Genomic DNA, 16,957 nt, shown 5'->3' on the forward strand with positions numbered 1-16,957 from the left:
GAAAATATATATACATATTTTTATATATATATATATATACACACACACACATTTGCACACGCTCATATAGAAATATATATATATATATTTTTTTTAAATCTAATGGATGAGGATTAGGACCTTACAGGTGGTGAAGAACTCACTGTCAGGATGTCAGCCCTGAGAGCACTCCATCACCTATAAGTATTCCTGCCTGGACAGTTTCTTTCAGAACATTAAATGGTTTTCACAGTCCACGCTATTCTGGATTTGTGACCTCCCAGGGAGCAGGCAGACACACATACTTCTCAGTTAGCCCTTGCTTTCACAGGATCCAGCAATAATCATCCTCACCAGGGAGCACACCAGAAACAGAACAGCGGCCTGCCCAGAGGAGCCACCACACAGACAGGCTACCCATGCCCCTAAAGAGCTTGGGGAAGGGCAGAGCACAGACCTCACCTTTCTCTCAGCTGTAATAAGTCAAGGTAAATGTGAACATATACACAAATTCATTTAGTCGCATGTAAGTCATTAATTCATGCATAAAAGCACTGTAGTATATTAATTCAAATCGACAGTGTCAAGGCCAGTGTCAATACCCCCTACTTCTCTTTCCGAAGGGAAAGTATCAGAGCTGGTACATTTGATTTCAAATTCTATCTACAGAGCTGTATGGATTTCAGATAGGTGTGTTTTAAAACCTCAGAAAAATACTCCTTGCACTTGTTTGTCATGCTTGAACAAAATATGATTTGAATGAGAGAAGATATGAAGCCTGCCAACTAATATATTTATTGTTATAGAGAGGAAATAATAAAGATAGACATTATGAGGAGATAATACATGGTAGGCATTATAAACAGAATTACAGAGAAGGGATATTGAACTCACTATTTGATGGGAAGGGAGGAATGGCATATACATGTCAGAGATCTTTTGTTAACCCCTCAGCAAACATAGCTCTATGCTGCCCCACCAAGCAGCAGTAACAGCAACACGTGGACCCAAGTTCTTTACAAGGGTTTCATAGTTCATTAATAATACCAAAGGACTTGAAAGAGACGTTTTTCCAGTGCAAGAGGAAAAGAGTTCCCTCGCAGCGCTCCATCCCAGCGCCTCTCCTATGCGTCATTTTACGTTGACTTCTTCCCTCTCGCACCTCGGGAGTAACCAAGCAAAAGTGGATTTTCACACTGCCTCACAAGAGGGAGATAATCATGATTTAATTCCTCACTCTCCCAGCTCTATTTTTTTTTTTCACATAGTTTTTCTAATAATTGGATCAGCTGAGAATTGGAGCTTTCTTCCCCCTCTCATTTCTAGTAACCAGAATCACATTCACCTTTTTTTTCTTTTTTTTCCTTTCTCCCCAGAATTAATCCCCTGGAGATGGGAAAGGTTTTCTGTTGTGGTTTTCACTTCCATGTAAGATTTGAACAATCACTGGTGAGTTAGCTTTGACAGGCGTTAAAATATCTTGGAGCAGGCTGAACATTCATATTGATTAACTAATACATGGGCAGAGTTTTTTAGAACTGATTGTTTTTCTCTAAGCGTTTTAGAAGGAAGTGGAGAAAATGTGCTGCATTATCAATTTCTTTCTAATCCATTTTCATGTACTATACTCCGTGTTCATCTAGTTTAACTACTAAGCTGTCAAAGACCAGAAAACAGTGAACAATGTAGTTATGTGCTTATTCAGAAGACTGAATCCCTCCATTGCAGCTGTTTATTCATAATATAATTAGGCAGAAATAACAGCTTATGTAAAACTTAATAAATTCCCGGGAAGGTCCTAACTGATTAATATTTTTCTACCAGCCTGCCTGATAGAAATGCCTTTTCAAAATGGAAAACTTTCAAGTTTGCAATTATTGGTGTCCCTTTGCCTCATTGCTATGGCTAAATAGTATTAGTAAATACAAGCCAAAAAGATTTATCTGGTAATCCAGATACATGACTTGCTGTGTTTTATACCTCAATTGTGACATGGTTTTCAGTGAAAATGCTCAGTGTACGAGGGGTGCAAGATGAGACCCCTTTAGGGGATAAAGCTGAAAGCTTCAACAGTGCCTTAAATTCACAGATGCCAACAATTTAGCAGGGTCTGATCCTACTGTTGAAGTACTCATCATGGTTTAAAAAGATGAGACTTCATCTTAGGAGTGGTGAAGGAAGTGTTTGTTTTGATCATTAAAGTGAATTTTAAATGGTTCAGTGCAGAGATAGCCCATAGCCAACCTCTCAGTTTGGACTCCAATGTGCAGAAAAAAATCTAAGATATTTTGATCCATTTTGCTCATACCAGTGGCAAATTTCTCCAAAGACAAAAATTCTAGGATTTCAGGGCCATGCAGGAATAATGTTACCAAAGCCACCTCCTTCAAAAGATGCTGCATACTCTTTTCTAAGCAAGTACATCCTCTCCTCTTATATGCCAGCACCTGTCTGTAACGTAAAAGCCAATTCCTATTTGAATTGCTAATACCAAATATATATGTATTGCACGGCATAAAAACCAGAGTTATCACTAGACAAAACATCTGTTAGGAGGGTTTGTTTTATTTTTAATATTCTTTGTGCCTGCATGTAAAGGTGCCAAGCAGCCAGTGCAAGGTCTTCTCTGACAAACTCTGGGGCAAACAAACAGACCTGTTTTATCTGTGTTTCACTTTCAGCATGGCCCTCACTAGATGGTGGGAAATGTTCCTTTTCTCAAGGAGAGATGACCTTTTCCATGCTGCATGAAACTCGTTCTGACAAGCAGAGGTGAAGGCTTTTCCTTCCATTGAAAGGTAGAACAGAAACAGTGAATTTTACGGTACTACGCATAACTAATACCTATTTCACCTCGTTCTCAGCACGTCTTACGGAGCAACTCTTTTCTTAGCTTCATGACTAACAAATCCAAAGCTTTTTCCTGTCTGTCATATATTTCCCTTTAATGCTAGTACTGAGTTCCTATTACACTCTAAGGACATCTTCTAACTCAAATTAGAAGTTTACGCTCTCAAGTCGTGTGTGTATTGAAGTAAACAGTTCTTAAAGATTAATTATTAATTTTTAACTCAGGAACATTAAAAAGTAATGAGAGGCTTCTCTGGGCCACCCTTCTGTGGTGTGGTTTCAGACTGCTTCTAAACTTGTTTTGGGTTATTTGGGTTTTCCTCTTCTCAGGACTGATCCAAACAAAACACTTCAACGCACTTACACAAGCCATACAGAGAAATATTTTCACTGAGGCATGTATGGATGTATGACTGTTACACTACAGTCAGTGCAGCAAAGCACCAACTGGCCTTTTTATTTTAGTTTTTCTCTCTAATTTTATGCCTTAAATCATTAAATAATTAAACAACGAGCTACTCACTCTTTATGGCTGCTCACAACAGCAACTTTTAGGACAGAAGGCAAGCAGCAGTAAGGACTCCTGGAAGGACTTGTGTTTCACTTGTACATGAAAGCGAGGAGGAAAATTCTGGCCTTATTTAGGCTAATTTAAGCCTTGAAAAATATCACTGATTTCAATCCTATGCCTCTGGATTTACATTGCCATAACAGATTTTAAAAGTCTCATTTCCCTTTTTTACTACCAAGCAGGCTAACACTGGAGCTAGCATGAACTCACTTCTGGGTTTCAGAGCTCTATGAAACAGAAACCTAGACCAAAGCCATAAAAGAGTTAACAATTCACAAGGATAAAAAGATAATTCAGTGGGTTTGGGAACCACACAAACATTTTTATTTTTTTAATTTGTATTTTTAAAAACAAACTTCACTTTGGAATAGCAAAGACTTTTATTATCTGTAATGCATAATAAAGTCATATCACGTTAAAAGGGTGAGACAATGTCAGAAGAAGCCCTTTGTTTTTATTTCCTTATATATTCCTTACATTTAGTTTTTCCAGATAAGCACTGATTTTTCTTTCCAGAAATCCCTCACTTATTTTTACATTAGTTGAAGTTACGATGCTCTTAGCACAATTTGTGGTAATTTTGTTAATATTAAGCTTTACTACATTACCCTGTAGGTCTTTTGTCAAGTGTGAAGAGCCATTTGCACAATTTAATCTCGAATTTTCAGATATAGAATATAAATATATTTTCCTCTTTGAAATACAAGGAAATGATATAAGAAAAAAAAAAAACAGCTAAATCTACTCAGGTTATAGCCAAGATCCTTATTTAACCCCAATCTACAAATAGATAACTGTACAAAGTGCCCTGGCCTCTGCAGAGGGACATGGGGCAGCAGGAATCCTGCAGTCTGGAGCACGTCCAGCAGCAGCAAGGAGGGGGACGGCTCCCACTCTAACTGAAATTTAGAACAGCCAAATATTTGAGAACCTTTTCATCTCCTGACTCACTTTCCAAGACACATCTGAGCCGCCTACCTCTGTTGGAATGATCAGGAACCCCCCGTCCAGGCTGAGGTACAAACAAGGCTCCAGGGATGCCTGCAGCGTTGGGCTGTTTGCTCACAGCATGCTTCAGGAGCTCCTGGGCCTGTGGCTTAAAACTGCAAACCACAAGGACATTTTCAGTGAAGTCCTGTTATGAGAATAAGAGGTGCTGAAGCAGACCAGTAATTCATACCTTACTGAGCTGATGGCTATCCAGATCTTTTACTACAGATATTTTTCTTACAAAGAACAATTAGATTGATGAAATTTATTTCTAGCTTTTTAAAAATGTTCATTCTTCCAAATGATCATCTAAGTCTACATTTGCACATTTTACTATTAGGAAAATGACTGTGATCCTTTTACTTGGAGAAACTGAAATGCTTAAATAGCTGCCTTTGGCTAATGGCCTTGGCATTTGGTGAATGGCCGTGGGTTATGAGATATGTCCAGCAAAGCAGTGTCTGCAACTCACATTTTCATGTTTGTACTCCACTGAAGGTATCTCAGTTTCCCAATTTGTTCCAAGTTTGACAATGACCATAAATATCCTTCCCCTGTTTGTACATTTACCTCTCCGGGAAAGGAGTTGGGAAGCAGGTCTGGAGTATTTAGGTGGATAGGAAAGAGTGTGTGCACATCCAGCTGTCTCTGTACAAGAGAGAGATGGAGAGAAACAGTATTATAAAGTCACTAAAAATCTTCCAGTGAGTGATTCAAAGGCGAGATTACAAATAGTACAAGATTCTGGAAGTCCCTACAGCACTCTCTGTATTTTAAGTTGGAAGTTTTTCTTAATAAGAGTCTGAAAATGTTTCCCTCTGCTTTATATTCATGTGCATCCCTGTTTGTCCCCAGACAAATTTGTCTTCAGTCAGATCATCATAACCCTTTGCCACGTAGATGACAACTCCCTGCTTTACAACACTGCAAGTAAAGATTGCCTGATCTTAAGGAGAAAAAAAAATACCTGATTTTTTCCTATCAACAGTTTCTTTATTTCAGACCCATAATATCACTTTTTTTTCTTCTTCTTCTTCTTCTTCTTAATTCTGGTCTTTCATCCTTTATCCTGATCATCCTGTTTATCTCTGACTGCGCTGGTGCCTCAGACAAATTGCTTGCACTGGAGAGAAGTTGTCCTGGGCTCTTGGCTTCTCTTCACCAATAGATGTTATTATCTCGTAACTGCGCATTATCAGAAGGCCGGTTTGCACTAGACTGTCCTGATATTTCACCATTAAAAAAAAAAAAAAAAAAAAAGGAAAAGAAAAACACAACAGACAGGTTATTACCCACAGCCAGGGCTTTCTGCTCCCTGCACTATTTTGTTGATGCTCATTCTGTATTTCTATACATTCCCCCTGAGCAATGAACTGGCAAATAAAACTGAAGCTATTATTCCTCCCTATAAAAATCTCACATGCTGCGCACTCATCCGGCTTTCATAACTCTCCTTTGGTTTTCCTACGTCGTGTGATTGGGTGCAAGAAAACAGCTCAATTATCTATTGGACATGGGCACTAATGAAGCCCAGTGCACTCGGAGCTAATTGGAAGAAGAAGTCCAAAGCTTTAATGACTGCAGCCTTAATATAGCTAATAACCAGCATGGCAGCAGGATTAGCCCGTGCCACTCTTTCAATGCTTCCCATTTTGCCCATTCTGGCACGTAAATTCTTCCTCATTGTTACTTGGGGCCGGCTGTGCTGCTAATGAATGGGGTTTCTCTAGGTTCGATGTTCAGAAAAGCAGCGGACTGCTCTGTGCAAGCCCCGGACACCGAAATGACCTTCCTTCAGAGCACAACATCCGCTCCATCTGAGGGATGTGTGCTCAGAAAGGCTGGTAAGCAACTTGCTCGACTGTGATGCTCCAAATTGTCCGAGTCACACAGAGCTCCTGGAATAATTGTGGCTACGTCCCGCTTGATTTTTCTTGTAGCTCTCGGGGCAATGCAATTAGTGGCAATACGAACATTAATTGACCTAACCTCTGAATCAGAAAGGCGTCCCCACAGAAGGGCTGAGAGTGACAGCCCTGGAGGAAAATTTCTGACATTTCTAGTTTGTGTTTCCACAAGCAGGTGAGGAAATGAATGGAAATTGGGCTGTGGCACCAAGTGTAGAGGTCCCATTAAAAAGCCCTGGGGAAATACTTTCTAGGGCCATTAGTAAGCGTGCTTTATGTGGCAAGCAGTCTGCTGCTCTGGTGAATGGATGCTTTTCATGCAGAGTCAGGAGGATCCTTTGTTTATTCTCTGCCAGGCTGTGTGCCATTCTCAGCTGTGCTTTAATGCCCTCTGAAACACAGCTAGCAACAATTCTGCTCCCGAGGAACAGGCCTGTTCCCTCGCTGAGGCATGGTGGCTCTTGTTTATCAGGAACAAAATGGTGCTAATAATATATGGGGTTTCTAAAAGATGGCATTTCTGGCAAAAAGTTTACAGCTTAACCTGGAAAGAAGAAAGGAGAAAACTTGCAAGCAAAACCAACTGTCATTCTCTTCAACCTGTTCGTATTCCATGTAACCTATGAAACACGAGCAATCAGAAAATAGCCAAATGTAAAGGCAAACAGCTGAGCAAAACCAAGGTGAAGTTATGACAGTGCCAAACAATCCCACACCTGGGAAAGAGACAGAACAGGGAAAATTGTGTTTGCTCGGGAGCGGACACAACTGCTGGCACCAAGCACGGTGCAAGGACCTGAGGTCTGCTTGTGTGCTCCAGCCTCTGACCCGCAGCCAGGGGCAGCTCCAGGCCCCAAAACCCAGGATCCTATCACCATGGGGAACAAGTTGTCATCATCAACCATTGATACAGCTTGTAACAACCCCCTTAAACATATATATATGTGCAGCTGTGGGGCTACAGGGTGTATGTGCATCACACACACACAAAAACCTCTGTGTTTTATCTGAAATATGTATTAGTGCAGCATGGAGCTTAAACTTCCCGCAGCTATCTACAGCTGCGAACTTTCAGATCTTGTCTAAAGGGATCCTATCTTGCCATTACTAAACATCTGATGTGGTAGAGCTAAGACAGCTGAAAATCAGATGAGGAAGGTGGCTGGACAAGCTCTCTTCAAAGAAAGAGACCTCTCTTCATGGTCATTGGGCTTGCAAACCAAAGTGGCCAGCAAACAAATCAGCACATGCAGGGCTGAAAGGAGCTTGGTCAGCTCTGTCTGCCATTCTATATGATGGTTTTAAGTGTCTGAACACACTCTTTTGCTGTCACACTGACGACTAGGGGAATTTTTCAGGTCTAATATCTGTCCTCTCTCATAATCAGGCAATTTGGAGGACTGGATGTTCCCAGCACCACCATCCAGAAGGGTTAATGGGGGTTTAGCAATGGGAGCTTCAAATAAAGCCATGTGTGACCATCTGTGCCTTGCTCTGCATGCGTGGCAGGCAGCAGAGGTCTGGGGACAATGTGCTATGGCCCCAGCGCAGTGTGTGAGCTCCTGCCTGCCCAGGAGAGTTCAGGGGGGCCTCTGCAAGTCCTTGCTCACTGCCTACCCCTGCTCACTTCACCATTGGGTATTTCCTTCCCTCTGCCACATGCACAGTGCCACCATGATGCTGACAGAGCCCAGAGGAAGGGGCAGCAAGAGATGGGCACAAGCTTCTCCATCCCAGCAGAGCAAGGAAGAGGAGGCAATGGGGCTGGGGCACTGGGGAGGCACTCGGAGCAGATGCTTTTCCCTCACCAGCTCTGTCCTTCCCCACAGAAGGTGCCTCTGCCACCCGTAACTGCCCTTTCCACTGCATGACAGCTTTTGGCACCTCCTTTAGCCAGCTAATTTAAGAGCCTGGGTCCGTCTCATTGGGTACTAACAACAAGTTGTAGTTAAGTGACATTTTCTATGCTATATTAAACTCTTTCAGTCAAAAAATATCTCATTGAAAAATCAGGAAAGAAGTCCCCAGGGCTATCATTATCCATCTGCTTTCCTAGCAACTTCAGGCAACCACGAGGAATTTTAAAATAAATCTATATAGGATGCCTCCTTCTCTCATGCCCTTCATGTCGTGCACTATCTTCCACATCACCCTCAGAGAACACGAGGATCGCAGCCCCCAGTCAGTGAGCAGTGTCCCCAGCCAGCAATGGGAGCAGCAAGCTCCTGGGGTCTCGGGTACCCTTTGCCTATGTCCATGCCTGCGCCGAGCTGCTCCTCACCGCCGTACAGAGCTCTTACCATGCGGAAGGCACTTAACATTTTGGGCAGGCAGATGAGAAAATAGCTGCCAGCTGATGCACAGTTAAACACAGACAAATAGAAACTATTTCGGTTTCCCCAGTGATTCGTTTTGGGAGGGGCATTGTGAGGATTTGGGTTTTTCCAGCATCAGGATGGATTTTAACATGACCACGACATGCTTTTTTTTAGATAAAAGCAGGATTTCAGTTCCATTCACAGAAGAGTGCTTGTAGCACCCAATGCTGCTCTGGAGGAGGTTGCAAGGCTGAGGAGGGAGCAAGTTAACATGTTTTAGAGAGGTTAAGAACAGAGTAAGTTATCCAAACAGCCACAGCATCTTCCTCCACTGACTATGTAGGCATCCCCTTAAGGCAGCCAACTGAAGCTGGGCAGCAGCAATACTCTCCCCTTGCAGAGCAGAATGTTTGCAGGAAGAAACTCAAAGGACCAAAGCAACCAGAACTGGGTCACCAACAGCTGAGCACAAAACTGCTGAGCCTGAACGTGCCCCCGGTTGTTCGCTGCTGGGCACAATGGAGTCCGGATGCTAAATTCAATTCTTCAGACAATAAAGACAACAGCAGCTACAATCCCCCAAAGTTTCTTTCAGCTTTCAACGTTATCCACTTATATGTTTCAAAAGCAAAAAGGAACTGTGCCCCATTTCCTATTATGCTCCATGGCTACACGTGCTCACTCACCTCCCAGCAGCAGGCCTTCGGCGATCCTGCTTAGGGCAGCGGGGGATCATTAATCTTTGCTTCTCGGTTACTTAGCTTCAAGTCCAAACTAAAGTCAAGACAGAGCATTACTTGCACAAATACTCAAGTACATCAAAATTCAGATTTGAACAGCATTCACTTGATATTATCACGTTAACAGTTTTACCATCTAACTCCAAACACAAGTGAGAATAAAGTTATAAATAGACGCTTAAATGCTCCTATCAGCTGAGGCTAATCAGAAGTCATGGAAGAGAGAGAAGTCATTGCCTTTTGGCTCAGGATACAAAAGCTTTCCAGTTAATTGAAAGATCACTCAATTTTTACATAGCTTCCCTACCTCTCCACTGCAGCCTCCGAGGTGAGGCAGCAATGAAATCAGAGCACACCAAACCACTAAACTTTCCTTGCACAACTTTCTGGGTTTAATTGCAGCCTATAAAAGCATTGGAGTTGCTGCCACCTATAGACAAATGTTAAACACAAACATACATTTCTTGGGAAAATGGAAGTGCAATCTGACAACAAATAGATCCTGAATATCCTCATGTAAATTAAGTGAGCACAGACCCCACCATTCTTGACACTGGGCTTTGTGCTAATAACCCGTAGGTGCTCACTGAGCCCTGTTTAACATTTATGTCACAAACCAGAATCGGCTGAAAACACCTGACACCTCGCACTGGTCCTTGTGTTGTCAGAGCTAATGGAAAAGAAAAACCAGATTTCAGTAACATACTGGTTACTCTGCTCAGCGGGTTTAATCCATGATGAAAATGAATTACGGTGTTTTAGCTCTCTCAAATAGCCAAGTATGGATTAACCTTTGATTTAGACTTCAAGATGCACAAATCTTGTTGTGCAGGACTTAGCAGGACAACGTAAGATTTTCTGATTGACTCACAATAGCCGTGCATAGATTATTTAAAAGTACATTACAAGCTCTTAGGAAAAGAGATTTTCAACTAATGTCCTAGAATAATGAAAGAGTCCTTTCCTTTTTTCTTGCATATTATACCTGTGTCAGCCAAACAAGTGCAGAATGCAGCCATTTGCCAGAGGTAATAAATACAATTCTCAATATTATTGCAAGACAACACCAGGATAAATTTCATTGTTATTTCCACTGCTGTTATTTCTATAATGCATAAAGTGATGAACAAATATCTACTTCATATAAATCACCACAGGATTATCTGGAATCTCTAAAATCTACTTTTAAAAGAAAAAAAAAAAAGATTTTTTTTCAACCTCCCATTTTTGTTTCAAATACATACTGGGGAGTCAGAAGGTCAAAATTCTCCGTGATGCCTGACTTTTCACAGATGCTGAACATTTAATACTCCATCCACGATCTTGGGATCTGAGGCCCCTGTAGCATCTGTAAAAAAAATGAAATCTGAAATATCTGAAATAGGACACACAATATCCAAAACTTCCGAAACAGAGCTGATGTTTAAAAAATAAAAATAAAATCCTAAATTGCTTTGCCTAGAACAGAGAATTGGCAGACAGCATGACACATTTGCCAAGACAAGAATTCTCAGCTAAGTATTAGTTTCTCAGATCTGAGAAAAGGAATAGATCTTAAAAATAATAATAATAATTGTGAGAGATGAAAAGACTTTAAACTTGTGCTGTAGACATGATTTCTTTGTCTTAAATTTAAAGGTTCAAGAAATCACAGTCTTCCAAACTCTTTGAAGAACACTGAAGAGGAAAGGAAATTATGAATTGTTTCATCTTCCAGTCCTTCTGAAATGGAGATGTGCTTGGCTATGAATAGCTTCACTTTCTCCCCATTGCTGGAAGCATACCTAGCCTGTGACTTATTCTGGAAGAGCAAGGCAAGAGCATTCTGACAATGTTCTAAAGAACTACCTTGATTTCTGTGCTTATAACAATAAGAATATTAATGGTCAGTCTAAGTGAGGAACTAAAGGAGCTGGAAAACAAATGGGGAAAAACACTGTTGCTCAGAAAGTACAGGACAAAGGGTAAAACAATTATAAAATCACAGGGTAGGTGGTAAAAGGAGTATCCCTGGTCTCAGAAGCTAGAAGCACTCTATTCTCAACCCAGGCAAAATCTGTTTTATCCATGTGGCTTTTCTGCCTGTTGGCAGCTGCTTCCATGAGGGTCTGCACCACCTCGAGGAATCTCTGTCCCAGGAGCACACCAGGTCTCCAGGGACCAAGTCCCACTCCAAATCCCACATGCCTCACAATTGACCATACCTGCTGGCCCCAAAACCTTTCTCCAGCACCAGGGGCCACACTCATCCAAAACTCAAGGCTTTGCACTGTATTGCCATGCAAGTTTCCTTATTCTGGGAAGTACCAGAGGTATATTAAAAACTGCACTGTGCATCAGTAAATGCATTATTTTGCTCATCAAAGAGCCCAGAACTGTTTCAGTAGCTTGGACCTTACTCATTTATAAACATTCAGCTAGTTCCTTCAGGATGAAATCATTCATTTTCCTATTGACGATCATCTTCTACCATGTAGTTAACAACACAGTTAATTCCTTTATCCATATACAAAGCACACATACAAGTCTGAATCATTAACAGCACCACATGTTCAGTTTGTGCAAAATATTGTAAAATGTCACATTCAGACATTTCCCAGCACCTCCACTTCAATGAGATGCCGGCGGCATCTTTAGATAATTTTTAAGCATTGAAGGGATTGGGGGCAGGCACCTCCTTCTTCTAATATTTTAAGCACTAGGCACATTATCCAGCTCCTCCCCACTTCTGCTGCACAGCCACAGCAGTTGAAATTCATTTTGGGGGGACTCCACAATATTAATAAAATGTATTGTCTTTTACTAGAACATGTCTGCCATGTCCTAGTGCGTTTCTAAGACTCTTGTTGTCGCAAGGCAATAAAAGCTGGCTTGAAAAAACTCTTTAATGCCTATCACTTTGTGTGCAGGTTTTATGCTGTGACATATCTAGCAAGTTTGGGTAGGCTTTGAACTACTGAAGTTTCGAACATCCATCAGCTCAACACTGTTGATGATTTTCTTGATACAAACATTGATGTGCTCACCATGGGAACCATCAGAAGAATATGTATCTGAGCTTCCTATTTATGAAGGCAAGATAGCAGAAAATTTTCCAGATGTTGGGTTCAGTCCTTTATTTTTTTGTTCTCTCTAGTCTCCTGTTGATTTAAAAAGCAGTTTCAGTCCTTTAGAAAACAGAAAATGAGGATGTAATTGTGGAATACATTATTCGACTACAAAGCAGCTAGCACTGATCAAATGTAATCAAAACTAACCTAGAAAATAATTAAAATAATACAGATTTTTCTTGCAGAATAATTTTTATACTACTTATTTCATCATAATAAATAGATTGCTGATAACAGTGGAAGCGTGTGAGGTCTGTAAATTATGGCTAAATACAAGTAGTTTTTAACACGGTGTTTTGGTTAGAATTAGTTTTTTTTTATTCCAGCGATCGGTATCCTGCCTGTTCCAGACCTATTCTGTGGAAACAACAAGGACAGCCCCAGGAAAATTTGTTCTTGGTCAACAGAAAAGAGTAAGAAAATGGAGAAAGCAATGTATTAATGAAAGTACTCCTCAAGTAGCTGTGGAGCTCGGGGGAGGGAAAGGACCATGACAGAGATGGGATAACAAAGAGGGAATCATTCCCTGAGGGAAAAGGAACTTGGTGAGAATAGACAAACTAGAAGAATGGTATTTGCAGATTTCCATCAAATTGAAAGAAAAATCCACCAACTGTTGATGCAGAGAGAAGTAAAGGGGCCTATAGTGCATAAAAGACACCACCCACAAGACGCTCAAAAAGCAGTAAGAAAACAGACATACATAAGGGTTTACTCTTTTCTTGGCTTTTCACTTCTCTTGACTATTTCTGGAAGTCCTTTGAATGGTTTTAAATACCCTCTGCAAAGCCTGACTCTGTTTGATATAACCTTCATTTAGAGACCAAGGTTAAAGCAAAGCCCCTCATGACCAAAGAGATCACCAAATTACATCGGTTTGGACCTGAGGTCCACATCTTCTGCACCTGCGAGAGAAGGCACCAGGGCTTGTGGAAGGGGAAAGTTTCACAGGAGAAAGTAAACAGGTCTGTGGCTGAGCTTTTCCTTAACTACTTCTATTATTAAGGCCATGCACGGTGTTTAAAAGCACTAAGCCTCTCTACACATTGCTGCACAAATGATATATCTGCAGGAAAAGCAGGGACTGAAGAGCTACCATCCAGCTGGTACAGTGGGTCCTTCTGTGACAGGGTTAAAGCATATCAGCAATAAGAGCATGAGTAGAAGGATTACAGGTTGATGCCAAACAACGTGAATACCATTTTATTAATCCCATAGCTCTCGACTCAGTCCTGCTGCCATAAAGGGGGAAAAGACACAGCAAGAAAACTGAAGGAGACTAGAGACCAGTGATCAAATGAAAATATAAACCAAGTTTCACTTGGATGATTTATCAACACAGCTACCAAGTAGCCAGTCCTTACAAGTTTAGTGCAAACTGCATCATGCTGGATGTTTTTCTCAAACGTCCAGTAGCTGAAGACTCGTACCTGTGGGAAAATCCTAGGCTTCAGCGGAGGAAAGAACAAAATGCAACTCTGTTGTTCAGGGCTGCACAGAGCTGTGGAAAACGTCTAGCCTTGGGGCTGTTAGGATACAGAAGTGGAACTAAAGAAAGAAAAAACTAACATTGCTTAAAAATGTCACCTGGTTTCTGCAATCTTGGCTCTGCATGATATTACTAACACCACGAGTACATAGGGATATTTTCTTTTTCCTGGGCAAGATGAGACTTGTTCAGATCGTACCTAAATTTTCACACGCAGATAATGAAACAATCAAATCGCGGTCTCCAGAATATCTTTGTAAATGGATTTTATTTTTTTTTTTTGCCAAGACATTTTCATGTCACTGCATGTCAGTGAGGAGCACCTTGAATCACAGCCACCTACATCTGTCCTCCCTGTTTGGCAAGATGGAGTAAATGTTTCAGTGCTAATGGGTTCCAAATTTTCCAAGTTATCTAGCTTAGCCCTTAAATTTTTTTTCCCATTTTCTTAGTGTGTAATTGCATCTAATTGTACATTTCAAGCAAATACACATAATCACAACGTTATGACATGTAATTACCTAATTGTGATGTATAATTAAGTAAATAGCATAAGAAATTGTGCAGAACTTTAATAAATTTATTAAAAAGAAGTTAATCTTTTCTGCAGCTGACAGAAGACGACATTTTCACCTATAATGATCATAATCAGTTTAACATTTTCTGCTCTAATTAGTGGGCACTCTGCAGGCATGTCCAGAATATACACAACTGAAGGAAAAAACAGCGTGATGACATTTGTGACTTTCTGTATGTATTTGCTGCATGCAATGACAAACATCCTTACGCAGAATTTGACAATCAGTTCTTAGGAAAAGAATGCAACATCAGGAAAATCCATGCCATAGTATACATTAAACATGTTCTGTTGAAAACCTTTAAAAAAAAAATCACTGTAATAGATCTTTTGGTCTGCAGGGCTCAAAGTACGTTACCTATCTGTTGATGTACCACCCCATGTGCAGCTCCGTACCATTAGTACCTCTGTTTTCAGGGAGAGGCAGTCCTCCTGTGGCAGCCCTTGGTCCAGCTCCGTGCCTGGTCCACAGTTTGCTGGCAGGTGAGGCAGCAATAGGGCTGAGCCCACAAAAGCAGGTGAAGGTTTGCCACCCTCTGGGGTGCCTGATCTGCCTTCACTGGACTGATCTTGCCAGTGACCTCAATGCACTGTCTTGTTGTCCACAAGACAAAACGCCAATTATTTTTACAGTTTTCCAGGGGCAATATTTGACACAGATTTCACATCCCAGCCAAGGCAGTATCTAATGGGCTCCTACCAAGGAAATCAATGTATTAACTCACCAGGAGATGGTATTGTCCCTTCTGCCCTTTGGTGTGGTGACACAAGTCTGTACTCAGCACCATTTTCTCATTAGGAGTAATGCTCAGTTTAGGATTTACTCTTCTATGGAAGGAGACTTCAACTTGGCAAGGGAGTTTTATTTGTTGTCATAGTTCAGTTTCTTTGGTATCCTGGGAAAAGGCTGTGTATTACCCAGTTACATGCATACATTTCATATATACCTGGTGAGAATTCATGCATGTATTTCATATACACCCAGTGAGAATTATTTTTAAAGGGGCTAACACACATCTCCTCCATTCTTCCCTGGACCTGTGGAGAGGTTAGCTACCTACACCAACCAAATACTAAACCAACAGGTCCCTTTCACATCATGCAGAATTTCACTTCCCAGGCAGTCAAGCAACACAGGATTAAAGACAAGAAGTGACTGGTAGAATTTAAGACAGGTTCTTACGATACAAAAAAGGTTTGTCCCGTGGTCCTTGTTTATATTTTTCCTCTCTGACAGACAAACCAGATTATGGGCTGATGATCTGTTCAAGATGGTTGGCAAGATATTTCTATGAATGGCTTACTCCATCTCCCCTAGAAAATGTGCAGTGTCATTAAGGTAACCTCCATATTTATGACCTTAATGGTACCTAAGTGATTGAAAGAGGGTTTTCTACATATAGCTCCTTAGGAAAGATCATATGGATACAGCTTTTAGTAACAGCTTTTCCACCTTGCCCTGCTGATATTGACAGTGATTTTAGAAACAACTGATTCACACCCAGGCTTTGGGAGCTTTATACACTTTATGTTTCCTGAAAGCAACTAAGCTCCAAATTGCCCAGAAATAAATTGAATCCACATGTTTTGGAGCAACTCTCTATAAACAGTATGTTTCATTTAGCAAATATTTTGGGAAGTAAGATCAACATGGGTTGAACACTGAAGAAGTGATTTAGAAGATTGTTGTAAACAGAGTAGCTACATACACATAACATTTGACAGAGCAAATATGTGACAGAGCAACATTTGACAAATACAAAGCATTTTTCAAGCCATAAAAGACAGGTTTTGTTTCTCCCTGCATTACGAAAATAAACTGCAACTGAAAAATAGCCTCAATTAACAGAAATTAGTTTTGCGGTGGGTATCTAATTTAAAGAGGAAAATCAGCACATTACACACACACTGCAGCTATCTTAACAAAAGCTGACACCCTCCCAAGAGGGCACGTAATGTAAATTGTTGGCAAACCATCTGAATGTCAGAATGAAGAAAGAAAGAGGAGAATCTGGGATGACAGTAAAAATGATACAATCAACCCAAACACAGACTGAAATTCGCATTTGCTTTGCAGTTCCCAGTTATCAAAAACTTGACACCTTCTCTGTCACACCAGCATCCCAGGGAAAAAAATTAGCACTTCAAACACCTCCACCCACACCATCAAGCACAACTCCTATCCACAACAACCTTATCATTTTTTTTTCCTTTTTTTTTTTTCTTTTTTAATGGTAATACCTCAAACTAGACTGTACTTGGGAAAAAAAAAAAGCTTATGTGATTTGAAAAACAGAGGGATGGCCACATATCAATGTGGTGCTATGACAATGAAGCTTTCCATCACTTTCTAATCCACGTAGACCATAATAAAAAAAAATCTAGAGCAGTTACTGAAAGAATTTGGCTACAACAGTTATAATAAT

The 16,957-nt window shown here is 40.7% G+C and overlaps 1 long non-coding RNA gene across 3 annotated transcripts in view; it reads right to left on the reverse strand.

The window, feature by feature from the left end:
- Positions 1 to 2,619: 2,619 nt before the first annotated feature.
- LOC106038607 (uncharacterized) overlaps positions 2,620 to 16,957 on the reverse strand; it is a 45,247-nt gene continuing 30,909 nt past the window's right edge. The window contains exons 3-7 of one of the 3 annotated variants that reach the window (XR_010834823.1): positions 12,382 to 12,495; positions 10,600 to 10,703; positions 9,302 to 9,389; positions 5,358 to 5,613; positions 2,620 to 5,038 (exon numbers count right to left, since the gene is read on the reverse strand). This is a non-coding gene — a long non-coding RNA (uncharacterized lncRNA). Of the gene's footprint in view, positions 5,614 to 9,301; positions 9,390 to 10,599; positions 10,704 to 12,381; positions 12,496 to 16,957 lie in introns of all 3 variants that reach the window. The other 2 variants (XR_010834822.1, XR_007165814.2) reach the window with 2 other exon arrangements.

This window comes from Anser cygnoides, chromosome 13, assembly GCF_040182565.1.
Source record: "Anser cygnoides isolate HZ-2024a breed goose chromosome 13, Taihu_goose_T2T_genome, whole genome shotgun sequence".
Classification (NCBI taxonomy): domain Eukaryota; kingdom Metazoa; phylum Chordata; class Aves; order Anseriformes; family Anatidae; genus Anser; species Anser cygnoides.